Below are 17617 nucleotides of genomic sequence, written 5' to 3' on the forward strand. Positions count from 1 at the left end.
AGTCCCATAAGGTTTCACACACATTTGAATGTGAATTTTTGAATAACGCAGCATGCCCTCACAAAACTACCAACAAAGAGTCGGATCCCTGAAACGCAAAAGCAGTTATGTATTTCGTTACAAAGACGGACAAACAAGCTATTAAGCACGTGGTCATAATGTCTTGGCTTATCAGTGTATGGTCTTTAAAAGATGTCGATGAGGTACTGGATCAAAAGCTTTTCCGAAATCTAAAACATCGAATAAACCTGACTTCTCCTGTCAATGGTGCTGAAGATATCACACTTGCATTTTCGCATAATCTACATTTCAAAACCTGAGATAATTGCCATGCACGTTTTTCGGCTAGGATGCTCATAAAATTTGACCTCAGAATATGTTAACGTATTCTGTTAAATCTAGCTGTCATTACATTAACTACAACATCGTTGAAGTTTTGAACAATTGGTTTCCTCCACAGGTATTCACTGCAGGCACGGTTGTAACACGGCTGGCAGATTATGTAACATTTGAGACGAAGATTAATAAAAACTCTGATACATGGCTTTTAAGCTATTTTTGACCTGTCATGCTTAAATACAGTTTTTTTTCCATCATACTACTGGAGTCATCCGTCAATTCTTGCCAGATCAGTTCCATATTCAAGAGTGAAAACAGACTAATCGCTATTATTCCATTAATATTTGTTTATTACTAACCATTTTTCAGCTCATTGGACTATCAAGAGCAACAGAGTGGTGTACACAAAAAATGCTAGTTTGCCAGGAACCAAGCATTGAAAACTGTACAGAATCTTTTTTCTCACCACTATGTTGGAAATATCAGTCAAATGCTCAGCACTCGTGCTTATGTATCAAAGCTGTTAAAATAGTTACTGGGCTGTACTTATTAACGCGTGGTTCAACTGTGGAAGGAAAGTAGCTGAGCATAAATAAACTGCGAAATAATCGTGGCTACTGTATCTATACTTTCTTTACTAGAATTTTGTTTTTATACGTTCTCTCCTGCCCTACTGCAGTTTGTTGTGATTAGTCTTTGCTTTGTAATTCATGCAATCTTCAGTACTCAGATCTATATGACCGGACGGGTATAGCTAAAATTAGACACGTTCATACTCATGCAGCGGGACATCGACAGTCTTTCTTCCTTAATATAAATCTGAGGATGTGTATGTAAATTACATTAGGGACTCTATGACATACACAGTACTGCAACACGAGGTCTTCCTCTGCAGGCTGTAGGTGAACAGTTTTGTAATATTCACCATGGATAATAAATACTATTTATTTCCCTTTTATTTCTATATTAAAACAGCAATAGTTACTTGTTTTCACTTTCATTATCGTCCATTCTGAAGCCACACCGGTTCAATCCTCAGACACGTAATGCGGGAATGGATGCACAGTGCTTCCACAAGCATGCCATCAGAAGAGGAAGCAGCTCATCCATCCATGCAAAAGGTATGAAAACATCGCATGTGAGCGGTCCAAGTAAAATCAATTCTGTCGAGCTGCTTCCTGATACCAAAGTAAAAAGTACTTCAAAATGAAAATCAGCAAAGAGCAGCAAAGACGAAAAGCTGTAGAGGATATGTTGCAATACTATTCTTTAAATAATTAAAAACGGCCTGTGTTATTCAAAATCATATTTGGTGACGTCTGTCAATCTTTCTCTTTGTGACTATATTGCTTGAATGATTGCAAGTTTGCTGCCCCACCCGCCAAAGGCTCGAGTCCTCCCTCGGGCATGGGTGTGTGTGTGTTGTTCTTAGCATACGTTAGTTTTAGTAGCGTGTACGTCCAGGACCCGAATACCTCTGCAGTTTGGTCCCTTAGCAATTCACACACATTTGAACATTTTTATTACAAGTTTATTTTTATAGAAGTTATCTTACTGAAAAACTCTTTGCGCTATGCCCTCCCGCCGGCGATTGTGGCCGAGCGGTTCTAGGCGCTACAGTCGCAGGTTCGAACCCTGCCTCGGGCATGGATGTGTGTGATGTCCTTAGGTTCGTTAGGTTTCAGTAGTTCTAAGTTCTAGGGGACTGATGACCACAGATGATAAGTCCCATAGTGCTCAGAGCCATTTAAACCATTTTCTACCGACCGAAATAAGAGTACTTGCCAACATCAGGACGAAACTGAGTTTTAGTATTCTCTAAGGGTAACAAGCATTATAGCCTACACATTCATCTAGATTTCGATGTTATTGGTTTTCTCGCACTGTTCCTAAGATGCAGAGATATCTGTGACACCTGCAACCTTAGAATCAAAGTTACTCAGAGAATTCATCCCTCCTCACTTCGCCACTGTCAGTACTTGCATTTCCAATACCATATTCCAACCATATACCGCATCTTCAGCGGTGCTTCCGCTATAGTCTTCCCATTAAAGTCATACTTGTTTTTAATCATAATTACACTACTGGCCATTGAAATTGCTACACCAAGAAGAAATGCCGATGATAAATGGGTATTCATTGGACAAATATATTTTACTAGAACTGACACGTGATTACATTTGCACGCAATTTGGGTGCATAGGTCCTGAGAAATCAATACCCAGAACAACCACCTATGGCCGTAATAACGGCCTTGATGCGCCTGGGCATTGAGTCAACAGAGCTTGGATGCCCATGCAGCCTCAACACGATACCACAGTTGAAGAGTAGTGACTGGCGTATTGAAACAAGCCAGTTGCTCGGCCACCGTTGACCAGACGTTTTCAATTGGTGAGAGATCTGGAGAATGTGCTGTTCAGGGCAGCAGTCGAACATTTTCTGTATCCAGAAAGGCCCGCACGGGTCCTGCAACATACGGTCCTGCATTATCCTGCTGAAATGTAGGGTTTCGCAGGGATCGAATGAAGGGTAGAACCACGGGTCGTAACACATCTGAAATGTAATGTCCACTGTTCAGAGTGCCGTCAATGCGAACAAGAGGTGACCGAGACGTGTAACCAATGGCACCCCATACCATCACTCCGGGTGATACGCCAGTATCGCGATGACGAATACACGCTTCCAATGTGCGCTCACCGCGATGTCGCCAAACACGAAAACATCCATCATGATGCCGTAAACAGAACCTGGATTCATCCGAAAAATTGACGTTTTGCCATTCGTGCACCCAGGTTCGTCTTCGAGTATACCATCGCAGGCGCTCCTGCCTGCGATGCTGCGTCAAGGGCGTCAGCTATGGTCTCCTAGCTGATAGTCCATGCTGCTGCAAACGTCGTGGAACTGTTCGTGCAGATGGTTGTTGTCGTGCGAACGTCCCCATCTGCTGACTCAGGGAGCGAGACGTGGCTGCACGAACTGTTACAGCCATGGGGATAAGATACCTGTTATCTCGACTGCTAGTGATACGAGGCCGTTCCGTATTACCCTCCTGAACCCACTGATTCCATATTCTGCTAACAGTCATTGGATCTCGACCAACGCGAGCAGCAATGTCGCGATACGATAAACCGCAATCGTGATAGGCTACAATCCGACCTTTATCAAAGTCGGAAACTTGATGGTACGCATTTCTCCTCCTTACACGAGGTACCAAAACAACGTTTCACCAGGCAACGCCGGTCAACTGCTGTTTGTGTATGAGAAATCGGTTGGAAACTTTCCTCATGTCAGCACGATTTAGGTGTCGCCACCGGTGCCAACCTTGTGTGAATGCTCTGAAAAGCTAATCATTTTCATAATACAGCATCTTCTTCCTGTCGATTAGATTTCGCGTCTGTAGCACGTAATCTTCGTGGTGTAGCAATTTTAATGGCCAGTCGTGTATATTTGAAAATCACAAAACTGTGGAGGTCCTACGGTATTAACTTATTATTTATGCGGTATTAATTTATTTCGTTAACCGGTTTTCTGCTTATAATGCCATCATCACCCCATAACTTATTAAGCTGGTGAATAAGTTCGTATGTTTTTGTTTAGCATGCTGGTATTCTGGTTGCTATGGGTTTATGTCTCGGTTGTCATTTATTATTTGTAGTTCGCTGTTGCTTTTTGAGTTTACATATTGTCATTTTGTCCTTTGGAGATAGTGAGTGGTGCTGTGGATGCTAGACAATATAGTGCCAAGTGGAAAAATCGAAACATTTTCTTTATATTCTTTAGTTTGTGTTCAATAAAGGGGTGACAGCAGTGGAGACAGCCAGGAACATTTGCAGCGAGTATGGGGGTAATGCCACCTGAACACAGCACGCCAAAAAATGGTGTTTTGGTTTAAAGAATATCGTAGTGGCATTTGTGTCATTCCACTTCCGGGAAGACCTCCGCGGTTTGATGAAGATCGTTTAAACGCTGTTATCCACAGTGTGCCATGTCAGTGTGATGAACTTTGACCACTCCACCATCGTTCGACATTTGCAGGTAATGGGGAAAGTTAAAAGTAGGGCGTATGGGTACCTCATGCTGTAAGACCAAGTCACAGAAATCAACGGGTGGCCGTATGTGCATCTCTGCTTGCTCGTTGTCAACCGACTCGTGGGTAACACCGACCATTCCTATCCTATTCTGTATCGTTGCTGGTGACGAGAAATGGTGTCTTTGTGTTAACATAAGGAAAAGAAAGGAATGGTTGAGCAGAAACTAGCAACTCCTCGTACTAAGACAAGCGCGCATCCACAAGAGATAATGTTTCGCATATGGAGGAACAGTGACGGTGTGGTGTACTGTGTTGCTTCCCCGAGGTGTAACCATCACTGATGACATTTATTGTCAATAACTGAGACGTCTCGCAGACTCAATCCAAGAACAACGACCAGTAAGACCGCGTGAAATGATGCTAGTCCACGTTATCCATCCACCCGCACTCTGCCAGACCAACAAAAACGCTACATAGTAGTTGGTTTGGGAAGTCATTGCATCCGCCTTATTGATCTGAACTTATGCCCTCAGATTTTCATCTTTTCTGCGCTGTACGACAAACCTTCAAGAAAATTCCTATCCGTATAAAAATGCGCTCCGAACATGCCTTGGCGAGTTCTTCGCCTCAAATCCAAATGATTTCTACATTTTGTAATAAAATTGATTATGGTGAAATATAATGCACCAATATTATATGACTGATCCCCGAGTTAAAGACTCAAAATCCGGAAATCCACTAGCAAATACCTATATGAAAATGTATAAATGTGAACATATATAAACACTTTATGCCATTTCTATGATTATTACGGGCTTCTTAAAAAATAGCCGGCTATATACAATTATTTGTACTTTGTTTTTGTAATGTATGTTTCAAAGATGAGTTTTGCATGAGTAGTTCGATATGCTATTATTGTCTTTGCTACATGTTGTTACAGGTAAATCTTTATTCTTGTTCGGTAAGGGCATGGAATAAGAGTTATGTGTGTGTTGAGTTAGCATTGAACTGGAACTATATGTATTGTGAAGTGAAGTAACTAAAAATATATCTATTCGACAAGAGGAACTCAACCAGTATTCATATCATTTAAGAGCATCTCCTAGACCAGTATATGAAGCTGCGTTTCAGAATCTAGCATGGACATGGATTACGAGCCTACAACTTTCGACAACAACGAAGAACTATAACAGATGAGTACTATGAAAACTGTTTACTTAAGTTCTACCGTATCTATCTCTCTCTGCAGTGTGTCACTATATCCATCTCCAGTGCTGTGAAGTTGTAACCAGCAGCCCAAATGCAAACTTGTGTATGGAACTGTGGAGAGGATTTGTCCCGCCGTAGCCCTCAGTAGTTCACAACCCCACAACAGGCCACAGCAGTCCACCCACCTCACCGTCGCCTCGCACCATATCCAGGGTTATTGTGCGGTCTCATACCAGACGAGTGTAATCCCAACGCTTGCTTGGTAGAGTCATTATGGTGTACGCGTACGTGGAGATAGTGTTTGCGCAGCAATCGCCGACGTAGTGCAACTGAGGAGAAATGAGGGGAATCAGCCCGCATTCGCCGAGGCATATGGAAAACCGCCTTAAAAACCATCCATAGGCTGACCGTCACGACTTCCCGCTCGGGTAGCAGCGTGTTATACCGCGCGGGTAGCCGGGCGGGCAAATGCAAACTTTCTTAAACCCTAATGAATCTATTTTGGGTTATAAGAGGGCGGTGATGGTTAGAAGTCACGGAATCGAGAAGTTGGCAGACAGTTGTAAGTAAAGGAGGAGAATATATTACTGACGACTCAAGTCTCTCTTATGTGAATCTGTCGTATTTATTAAAATTTTGGAAAAACGCCACTAACTTGTGCACCACCCCATTACTATCGTTGTCAAAGAGAACGCGTGAACAGTATTGCAGAAGATGTTACATAAGAATAGTAAGCCGGCCGCGGTTGTCTCGCGGTTCTAGGCGCGCAGTCCGGAACCGTGCGGTTGCTACGGTCGCAGGTTAGAATCCTGCCTCGGGCATGGATGTGTGTGATGTCCTTAGGTTAGTTAGGTTTAAGTAGTTCTAAGTTCTAGGGGACTAATGACCACAGCAGTTGAGTCCCATAGTGCTCAGAGCCAAGAATAGTAAGGCACAGAGTAAATTTCATCTCTGATACTGCAATGGAAAAGCAATTCCGAATGTTAAACGCTACATAAATATAAAGCGAATAAAACATATAAACATTAACACTAAATATCGAAAAAACAATCTATTTCTTTTTCTTTCTTTGTGTGTGTGTGTGTGTGTGTGTGTGTGTGTGTGTGTGTGTGTGTGTGTAAAAGGGTAACATTGTCAAAGAACTATACTCAACACAACAATAGATTTACATTGAGTAAAACAATTTAATAAGCTACCTAACTGTTTCGTGGTTGTTAGGAATTAATATTTGGTTTGTGTTCTTTATGCTTATTTACTGTTTAACTTTAACTTTTTAAATTACGTTACTATTGCGCTGTTTACTCTGTGTTTGCACCTCACTTTTCTTGTAATGTCTTTGGCAATATTGCTCATCATTATTTTATCATCTTTCACGACGATAGTCAGTTAAAGTCTGATAATAGCCTTGTAACTAAAAAAACCAGTTAACGGAATAAATTGACACCGTATAATATCAACAATTTTGTCTTCTTTGTTTATAATTGTGAAGCAGTTCTACCTGGAAGTGACGGAATTATCACTTAAGACAATTTTTCTCATTGAACAGCCACATTACTCTGGTATTCCTGTAAAACCACTGTTAATGTACATGGTACGTCTCCCCGTTATAGAGAGCAAGATGCTGCAGTATTTAAACCATTCGATTCGTTGCCAGAGATCATTTTAAGCGCACGCAGAGAAGATTGATTAAACAGTGAACGGCGTCGTTTTCCCCCTTTTTCGGAAAGCATTTGGTAACTGGGCTTTCGAATTCGACCTTGCTTTCTTCATTGGGAACGGCGAATTTAACATGAACATGGTTCCAAACGACGGAGAAGAAAGGAAAACATCATTACAGACGGAGCACCTTCTTGAAAGCTTTCAGTCATGGGGAATGTCATGCCCTTTCAAAGGAACCATCCCGGCATTTGCCTGGAGCGACTTAGGGAAACCACTGGGTACTTAAATCAGGATGGTCGGGCTTGGATTTGAACCCCCGTTCTCCCGAACGCAGGTCCTGTGTTCTAGCCACTGCGCCACCCCGCTTGATAGGTCCAAGCGACTAGGCCATGAACTTTGCACAGCTGAGGAAAGTTTCAAAAAGTGATACGTCAGCACACTGAACACTTTCAAACTGAGTACAACTAAAAATCAAATGAAGTTACAAGTTTCACTATTTTTCATTTACTTGATGACTAGTTTCGGGCCGGGACCCATTTCCAATTCATCCTATAGGGCAGAAAACCAAATTTACACTCCTGTACAATACAGGTAATACCAAAATTTTAACCACATGCCAAAAATACAGAATATATCGTTTCAAGACTTAAGTAACAGATAGTCAAAATCGTATTCCCGAAAATGCAAAAACCATGTAAAAAATACGTAAGTATTATTAACTGCAGCTGAAGAGTTACAGCGCATACAGATAACAGCCCGTCTGCTCTTCCCGGTGCCGTAAGTAAACTTTGGGAAGGGGTGCCCTGTCAGGATATAGGAAACATTTCGTATTTATTACAATATTCTCCAACCATCAAAAATACAATATACAATAACGGTGTGATGATGATGGTGAAGTCCCATACTCCTTGACAGAGCGTAGGGGAGCGATGCGGAAGATCAGCACCGCCGTACTAGGCAAGGTCCTAGTGGAGGTGGTTTTCCATTGCCTTCCTCTGACCGTAATGGGAATGAATAATGATGAAGACGACACAACAAAACCCAGTCATCTCGAGGCAGGTGAAAATCCCTGACCCCGCCGGGAATCTAACCCAGGAACCCGTGCACAGGAAGCAAGAAATCTACAACGAGACCACGAGCTGCGGACAATAGCAGTGTAAGTCAACAATAAAATCAATGCTTATAAAATCTTTACCAAAAACAGAAAAATTCTAAAAACTGCTGAACAGTAAAACACACCAGCGTCACATACGGCGCGTATGACGAAGTTATATGTCATAATGGCACATAAAAATTGTTAAATATGACCCTCAACATTAGTAGTAAAAGAAAACAAAATCTTAGGAAAAGAACACATCTTCTTTTTCTTTACAAGCATGAAAACTTTACCGTAACAAACTTCACAAATATATGAAAATAAAACAATTTTTTCTGGCATCGTCCAGGTAAAGACAGACATTAAACCACAAAATTGTCTTTCACAAAGCACCAAAAACGTACTTGCCCTCCTAGGGGGAAAGACATAGTATAAACACGCTCGTGGGCCTATGGGTGCGTGTGCGGTTGTAGACGGTGGGGGAGGGGAGAAGAGATAGGGGTGGATGGAGGGCTGAGAAATGAGGGGGGGGGGGTGAGGGAGAGGTGACAGCATGAATATAAAGGAAAACACAATGGGAGTCAAGAAGGCAACATGGCAAGAATGTAAATAATACAGTATATTCTCAGTAGTAGTAAAACAAGCGTATTGAAATTTGGCAGGACATATTTTTGACATGGTTTTTGCATTATCGGTAATACTACTTTTGACTGTCTGTTTCGTAAGTCTTGAATATGTTCTGTATTTTCGACACGTGCTTAAAAATTTAATAACATCTGTATTGTACATGACTGTAAATATGGTTTTCTGTCCTATAGTATGCAATGAAATAGGATTCCGGCGTGAAACTAGTCATTGAGTAAACAAAAAAAGTGAAATTTGCAACTTCGGCTGCTTTTTCGTTGTACTGATTAACAGAAGTTGCTGAACTGCAATTATCCTAGCACGCTGCAAGTTCCTAACGTACTAGCTATTGACATAACGACACTTTGAAGGAAGTGATTAGACACATCAAAAGCATTAGACTTCGTAAGTCTCTCTGAATTCTCGAATGTCGCCATTCTTCGGCATCAAAGAACTTCATTACAGGACAAAATACCGATAAGAAACTTCCTGGCAGATTAAAACTGTGTGCCAGACCAATACTCGAACTCGGTACCTTTGCGTTTCGCGGGCAAATTCTGTACGAAATGGAAAGGTCCCGAGTTCGAGTCTCGGTCTGGCACATAGTTTTAATGTGCCAGGAAGTTTCATATCAGCGCACACTCTGCTGCAGAGTGAAAATCTCATTCTGAAAATACCGATAATTTCTCTCCTACCTTTATACATGTACTTCGCAAGCCGCTGACCAGCACTTTGCTCGGTACTTTGTATATCTACACTAGGAAGAAGCCTAAGGGAAACAGTGGAGGCTTTACTCACACATTTATCGTCGACATTGTCCATATGGGTTGCTTGATCTCAAAGTGTCACGTCTGTAGCCTTCAGAGAGACGTGCCCACAGTACTGCAGTGCGACGCGATAGGCGCATCCTGTCGGCCTTCCCGCCTTTCACCGACACGTAATTCAGCATTCTGAGTCACGGGCTGCCTTACGATTTCCCCATTTCTTTGCACGTCCTTCGCTTCAACTCGTACGTGGTTGTTTTTCACCACCAAGCGAATATATGCAGTTGGAAATGCGGACTGTTACAGTAAACGTTTACCGAGCTTCGTTCAATGCTTCGAATTTACCGCAACACGCAACCCGATATAATGTTAGTAATCACGTCTTAGTTCTCTAAAAGGATACAAAATGGAGAAGACTTATAGTAAATATGGGATGCTTTCAAGTTTGGCCAATAAGTCTAATATTTTAAATCCAGCGAACTAATATAGGGAGCTTCTACAATCCCTTTAGACAGATGCCGAAATGTAAAACAAATTAGATTGTTCTAATTCGTCGTTGATCTAATTACTTCCTCTGATAGTTTCTGATATACTTGTACAACGTGTTCTGTGATTTATTTGTGGTATGGTTGTTCAAATACTTCTGGAAGAGCACTTGAGTACTTGTAAACAACTTTATTTCATCGGTTTTAGAATAGTCGCAAATTTTTCAATGGCTCCCCATTCGCAAATCATTTGAGTCCTTGTTCTTCGTAACTTCACTGTTTTCGGCAAATAAATTAAAGGAGGAATTCAGTATCTCAGTAGAGGTGAAATATTATTATGGAGGATAAGAAGAAAAAGCCGCCTTGTCTTTTTTAATGTTAATCCAGGACCTCGAAGAGCTTAAATAAGATAAACTGGTTTGGTATTTGAATTTTGCTTCCTCATCTCTGCACACCTCCTCTAATCCTGTCCGTGAATAAAATTGCACTGATTTAAATACATCGCCGTTATGCATTCGAGAAAGAGATAATTGTGATTTTATAGGAAAACCCTATGAAGTGGCGCTGTTTCATGGCTGTAACTATAGAGGACTTGTAGGGCGACTGAGAAGATATGATTTACAAAATGAGCTTACGTCTAGATACGTATCGTTTGTCATACAGTAATAAATATTTAAAGTAATTATATATTTCACTCCCATGAACCATGGACCTTGGCGCTGGTGGCGAGACTAGGGTGCCTCAGCGAAGCAGATGGCCGTACCGTAGGTGCAACCACAAAGGAGGGGTATCTGTTGAGAGGCCAGACAAACGTGTGGTTCCTAGAGGCGCAGCAGCGTTTCCAGAAGTTGCAGAGGCAACAGTCTGGATGACTGACTGATCTGTCTTTGTAACACTAACCAAAACGGCCTTCCTGCGCTGGTACTGCGAACGGCTGAAAGCAAGGGGAAACTACAGCCGTAACTTTTTCCGAGGGCATCCAACATTACTGTATGGTTAAATGATGACAGCGTACTCTTGGGTAAAATATTCCGGAGGTAAAATAGTACCTATTCGGATCTCCAGGAGAGGACTACTCAGGAGGACGTCGTCATCAGAATAAAAAAACCGGCGTTCTACGGATCGGAGCGTGGAATGACAGATCCCTTAATCGAGCAGGTAAGTTAGAAAATTTAAAAAGGGAAACGGGTAGGTCAAAGTTATAGTCAGAATCACTGAAGTTCGGTGGCAAGAGGAACAAGACTTTTGGTCACGTGAATACAGGGTTATAAATACAAAATCAAGTAGGGGTAATGCAGGAGTAGGTTTAATAATGAACAAAAAATAGGAGTGCTTCTAAGCTACAACGACATCATAGTCAGTGCATAATTGTTGCCAAGATAGACACGAAGCCCACACTTACAACAGTAGTAAACGTTTATATGCCAACTACCACCGCAGATGACGAAGAGATTAAAGAAATATATGATAAGATAGTGAAGGGAGACGAAAATTTAATAGTCATGGGGGACTGGAATTCGACAGTAGGTTCAAATGGCTCTGAGCATTATGGGACTCAACTGCTGTGGTCATTAGTCCCCTAGAACTTAGAACTACTTAAACCTAAATAACCTAAGGACATCACACACATCCATGCCCGAGGCAGGATTCGAACCTGCGACCGTAGCAGTCGCACGGTTCCGGACTGCGCGCCTAGAACCGCGAGACCACCGCGGCCGGCTCGACAGCAGGAAAAGGAAGAGAAGGAAAAGTAGTAGGTGAATATGGAATGGGGTAAGGAATGAAAGAGGAAGCCTCCTGGTAGAATTTTGCACAGAGCATAACTTAATCATAGCTAACACTTGGTTTAACAATCATGACAGAAGGTTGTATACGTGGAAGACGCCTGGAGACACTGGAAGGTTTCAGATAGATTATAGGATGGTAAGACAGGGAATTAGGAACCAGGTTTTAAATTTAAGACATTTCCAAGGGCAGATGTGAATTCTGACCACAATCTATTCGTTATGAACTGTAGATTGAAACTGAAGAAACTACAAAAAGCTGGGAATTTAAGGAGATAGGACCTGGATAAACTGAAAGAACCTGGGATTGTAGAGAGTTTTAGAGAGAGCATTAGAGAACGATTGGGAAGAACAGGGGAAACAATAGAAGAAGAATGGGTAACTTTGAGACATGAAATAGTGAAGGTAACAGAGGATCAAGTAGGTAAAAAGACGAAGGCTAATAGAAATCCTTGGGTAAAGCGAAAGATACTGAATTTAATTGATGAAAGGAGAAAATATAAAAATGTAGTAAATGAAGCAGGCAAAAAGGAATCCAAACATCTCAAAAATGAGATCGACAGGAAGTGCAAAATGGCTAAGCAGGTATGGCTAGAGGACAAATGTAAGGATGTAGAGGCATATATCACTAGGGGTAAGATAGATACTGCCTACAGGAAAATTAAAGAGACCTTTGGAGAAAAGAGTACCACTGGTATGAACATCAAGAACTCAGATGGAAAACCTGTTCTAAGCAAAGACGGGAAAGCAGAAAGGTGGAAGGAGTATATAAAGAGTCTGTACAAGGGCGATATTATGTAAATGGAAGAGGACGTAGGAGAAGATGAAATGGGAGATATGATACTGTGTGAAGGATTTGACAGAGCACTGGAAGATCTAAGTCGGAACAAGACCCTTGGAGTAGAACCATCTCCCCTTGGGAGGGCCAGCCCTGACAAAACTCTACCATCTGATGAGCAAGATGTATGAGACAGGCGAAATACCCCCGGACTTCAAGAAGAATTTAATTATTCCAATCCCAAGGAAAGCTGGTTTGACAAGTGTGAAAATTACCAAACTATCAGTTTAATAAGACACGGATCCAAAATACTAACACGAATTCCTTACAGACGAATGGCAAAACTGGTAGAAACAGACCTCAGCGAAGATCAGTTTGGATTCAATACAAACGTTGGAACACGTGTGGCAATGCTGACCCTACGACTTATCTTAGAAGATGAATTAAGGAAAATCAAACCTACGTTCCTAGCATATGAAAACTTAGAGAAAGCTTTCGACAGTGTTTACTGTAAATCTCTCTTTCAAATTCTGAAGGTAACAGGGGATATATACAGGGAGCGAAAGGCTATTTATAATTTATACAGAAACGAGATGGCATGACCCGAGGGGCATGAAAGGGAAGCAGTGGTTGGGAAGGGAGTGAGACAGGGTTGTAGCATCTCCCCGATGTTATTCAATCCATACATTGAGCAAGCAATAAAGGTAACAAAAGAAAAATTTGGAGTAGGTATTAAAATCCATGGAGAAGAAATAAAAACTTTGAGGTTTGCCGATGACATTGTAATTCTGTCAGAGACAGCAAAGGACTTGGAAGAGCATTTGAACGGAATGTACGGTGTCTTGAAAGGAGGCTGTATGATGAACATCAACAAAAGCAAAACAAGGATAATGGAATGTAGTCTAATTAAATCAGGTGATGCTGAGGGAATTAGATTAGGAAATGAGACACTTAAAGTAGTAAATGAGTATTGCTATTTGGGGAGCAAGATAACTGATGATGGACGAAGTAGTTAGGGTATAAAATGTAGACTGGCAATGGCAAGGAAAGCGTTTCTGAAGGAGAGGAATTTGTTAACATTGAGTATAGATTTAAGTGTCAGGAAGTCTATTCTGAAAGTATTTGTGTGGAGTGTAGCCATGTATGGATGTGAAACGTGGATAGCTTAGACAAGAATAGAAGAGAAGCTTTTGAAATGTGGTGCTACAGAAGAATGCTGAAGATCAGATGGGTAGATCATGTAACTAATGAGAAGGTACTGAATAGAACTGGGGAGAAGAGGAATTTGTGGCACAACTTGTCTAGAACAAGGGGTAGGTTGGTAAGACATGTTGTGAGGCATCAGGGGTTCATCAATTTAGTACTGGAGGGAAGCACAGAGGGTAAAAATCGTAGAGGGAGGCCAAAACATGAATTCACAAGAAGATACAGAAGGATGTAGGTTGCAGTAGGTACTGGGAGATGAAGAAGCTTGCACAGGATAGAGTATCATGGAGAGCTGCTTCAAACCAGACTTTGGACTGAAAGCAACGACAACATATTCCAATCTGTCACGAATGCTGGATGAAGGGGCAAAAGTAGACCAACGTAACTCTTGTAATTATTAGAGTGGTAATAGTACAGTTAATGTAGTGATACTTCCCTGTTTAGCAGGGGAACAGTAATCATCAGTAAAAGAGGACACACTGACTGTGTAGTGCTTCACTGAATATTAAGCTAAATACCACAACTTAGTTCAATTTAAAGCTTTTGGCAGTGTTAGTTGGGCATAAATATCATTATTATCAGAGTTAACCTTCTCGTTACGTTACCTGGCAGATACAAGCTAGTACGATTACTTATTTTACATTTTAATGTTTTCGGATGTGAGATAAGGAGTACCTACTTTACCTCCATCACAGGAACTCTCAAACGCCCCCTTTGTAAAATTTATACTCGACTATCCTGGCAGGGTCGCCATATGAAACGTCCCCTTAGTAAAATTTATACTCGACTGTGCTTAAACTGACACACAATATGTTTTAGCGCAACGCAATCTGACTTCCAAAAATCCCTACGAAAGAATGGCCCTGACTAACATTAACCTATACGTTTCACAAATCACTTACCTCACAAAAATATTCGTTACTCAAGCTACTGCAATACAGCGAGCGCCACTACTGCCAGCTAAATAAAAGATTCAAACTACGGAAGTCACTAACTACTGATAGGCACAGTTAGCAAATGAAAGATTTTAATAGAGAACAAACAATGTATTTGCCTTTATAGTCATTATATATATATATATATATATATATATATATATATCAGTTCATGACACCAATTTCAAAACTCCGCCACGTCCACCACTGCTGGCGGCTCACCTCCAACTGCGCAACGCTACGCGCTGTTAACATCCAGCTGCCGCTGCCCAACACTACAATGGCAGACAACAATGCACACTAGCCGCAGACTGCGCACAGCACAGCCAGTGATTTTTCATACAGAGCGCTATGTGGCGTTACCAATAAGGAAACCTAAACAGCCTACTTACAACTCAAAATCTTTAGGGGATTTTTAAAAACATTCACTGTATATATCCTGATAGAATGGACAGAAGTGCAAATTGGGTCCGCTGGGAAATTACATGGGAAGTTTAAGCTCCATGTCAGCACTAGTCTGAAAAAAAGAGAATAACTGTCATTGGTTAGATCCATAACTTATATGGTCTTCATCACAAGAGTAAGTTAAATCTAAAGTTTTTCCAAATTAGGGACCATTGTCTCGCCACGTATCTAGCCGTAGCAAAATACTACCATAGCCCGCCCGGTTAGCCGTGCGGACTGACGTACGGCATTCTGGATTGGAAAGAAGCGCCTGGTCATTTGCACGAGTCCACCCGGCGGTCCGGTGTGCCGGCCAGTCTGTGGATGGTTTATAGACGGTTTTCCATCTGCCTCGGGGAATGCGGGTTGGTTCCCCTGCGTACGCGTACACCACCATTACTCTACCACGCAAAGATAGGGGTTACACTCGTCTTATGTGAGATGTTCCATGGGGTATCCACCGGGGGTCGAACCGCACAATAACCCTGAAAGAGTGGTTCGTTGTGGGGCGGCGGAGGGGTAAAGTGGACTTCGGTAGTCGTCGTGGCGTTGTGGACCACTGCGGCTGCGGCGGGGACGGAGCCTCTTCGTCATTTCTAGCCCCCCCCCCCCCCGATTAACATACAATACAATACAACACAATACAGGATACTACCATGAAGGGAAGTGTGTTCCAAGTGAAACAGTATCGTTACTTTAAACATTGCTCATCCTTGTTAAGATGCCTGAATGTCTTGCACCGAGAGGGTTGACGCAGTAAGACAACGGACTCGCAAATGGGTAACACCTTCCAGGTCTCATGGCTTAGGTTTTCTGTCTTTTCCTAAAATGCTGAACGCAAATAAAAGAATGGTTCCTTGAAAAAGTAAACGACTGATTTACGTCCCCATTACGAGCTTGGGCTCCGTCGACAATGACTTCATCGTCGGCGGCTCGTCAATCTTCCTTCATTTAAATGTCTTGGAATCAAAACTTGTGTGTAAGAAACGTCGAAATGGAAACGTCACCAAAGAAATTACTGAGCGCACTCATTTGCACACCTTCAATAAACATTCATTCCGAAATTATCAGCAATCATTGAACATCCATTTCTACGTAACAACTCTCTTAAGGCTCTCCAAACGTCATGGTATTTACTTTTATGCAACACTGCTAATCCTGCATGTTCAATAATCTCATATAATTACCTTACATTACCGTCCGCTGGTGGCCGAGCGGTTTTAGGGGCTTCAGTCTGGAACCGCGCGACCGCTACGGTCGCAGGTTCGAGTCCTGCCTCAGGCATGGATGTGTGTGATGTCCTTAGGTTAGTTAGGATTAAGTAGTTCTAAGTTCTAGGGGACTGATGACCTCCGATGTTAAGTCCCATAGTGCTGAAAGCCAAGCCATTACCTTACATTGAGTGATCTCTTCGATTGCAACAAAATAAAAGTTGTCCCAAAAATAACGCAACATTTGAAAATCTCGCCGCTTATGTTCTAATAAGTTGGTATCCCTGAACACTGCACGGTTTTCAATTTTTTTCTTTGGGTTAGTAATATACTGCTTTACGACAGAACAGCCCTTAGCCATGACAAAAATTTACCACGAATGTGGTGAGCGTTCTGCAAAGTCAGTTAGCAAACTGCATGGAATGTTTGCTCAACGTAACGTACCAAATACGTAGGCTGAGATGAGGCTGATTGCTAAATTTTAGAAAACCGTTCCGATTGTGGACATTAAAGTACAGGGCGTCATCGTGTTAGTCATTCCGCGCAAAACATCGCCATCGCGAATGATAATGTTACTGTAAGTCTGCTGAAATCTATTCGCCAACGTTCGCGAGAATTGGATATTCCTAGAACCAGCATGTAACGAATTCTGAAAGAAGATGTGCGCCGTTGGACCTATAAAATCCATCTGCCAGACAAACTGAAGCCGACCACGAAAAGGGCCGAGCACTTACCCAGTGGGTGCTTGCGAAACAAAGAGTCAACATCATTTTCATCAAGAATGTTATGTTCATTGATGAGGCGCATTTTCTGCTGAATGGATTCGTGAACAAGGAAAATTGAAGTACCTGTGGCACATAAGACACTCGACTAACTATGGAGAAACCGTGGAATCAACGAGTGACTGTGTAGTCCACCATTTGGGCTGCGAACGACACTGGACCGCAGATTTTCCAAGATGGCGTCGGAAACACATTAACAGTGAACGGCGAACGCTACTGAATTATGTTAAGAGAATCTGAACCTCATCTGGTGAATGCTGGAGAGGTATGG

This window comes from Schistocerca gregaria, chromosome 3, assembly GCF_023897955.1.
Source record: "Schistocerca gregaria isolate iqSchGreg1 chromosome 3, iqSchGreg1.2, whole genome shotgun sequence".
Taxonomy (NCBI): Eukaryota; Metazoa; Arthropoda; class Insecta; order Orthoptera; family Acrididae; genus Schistocerca; species Schistocerca gregaria.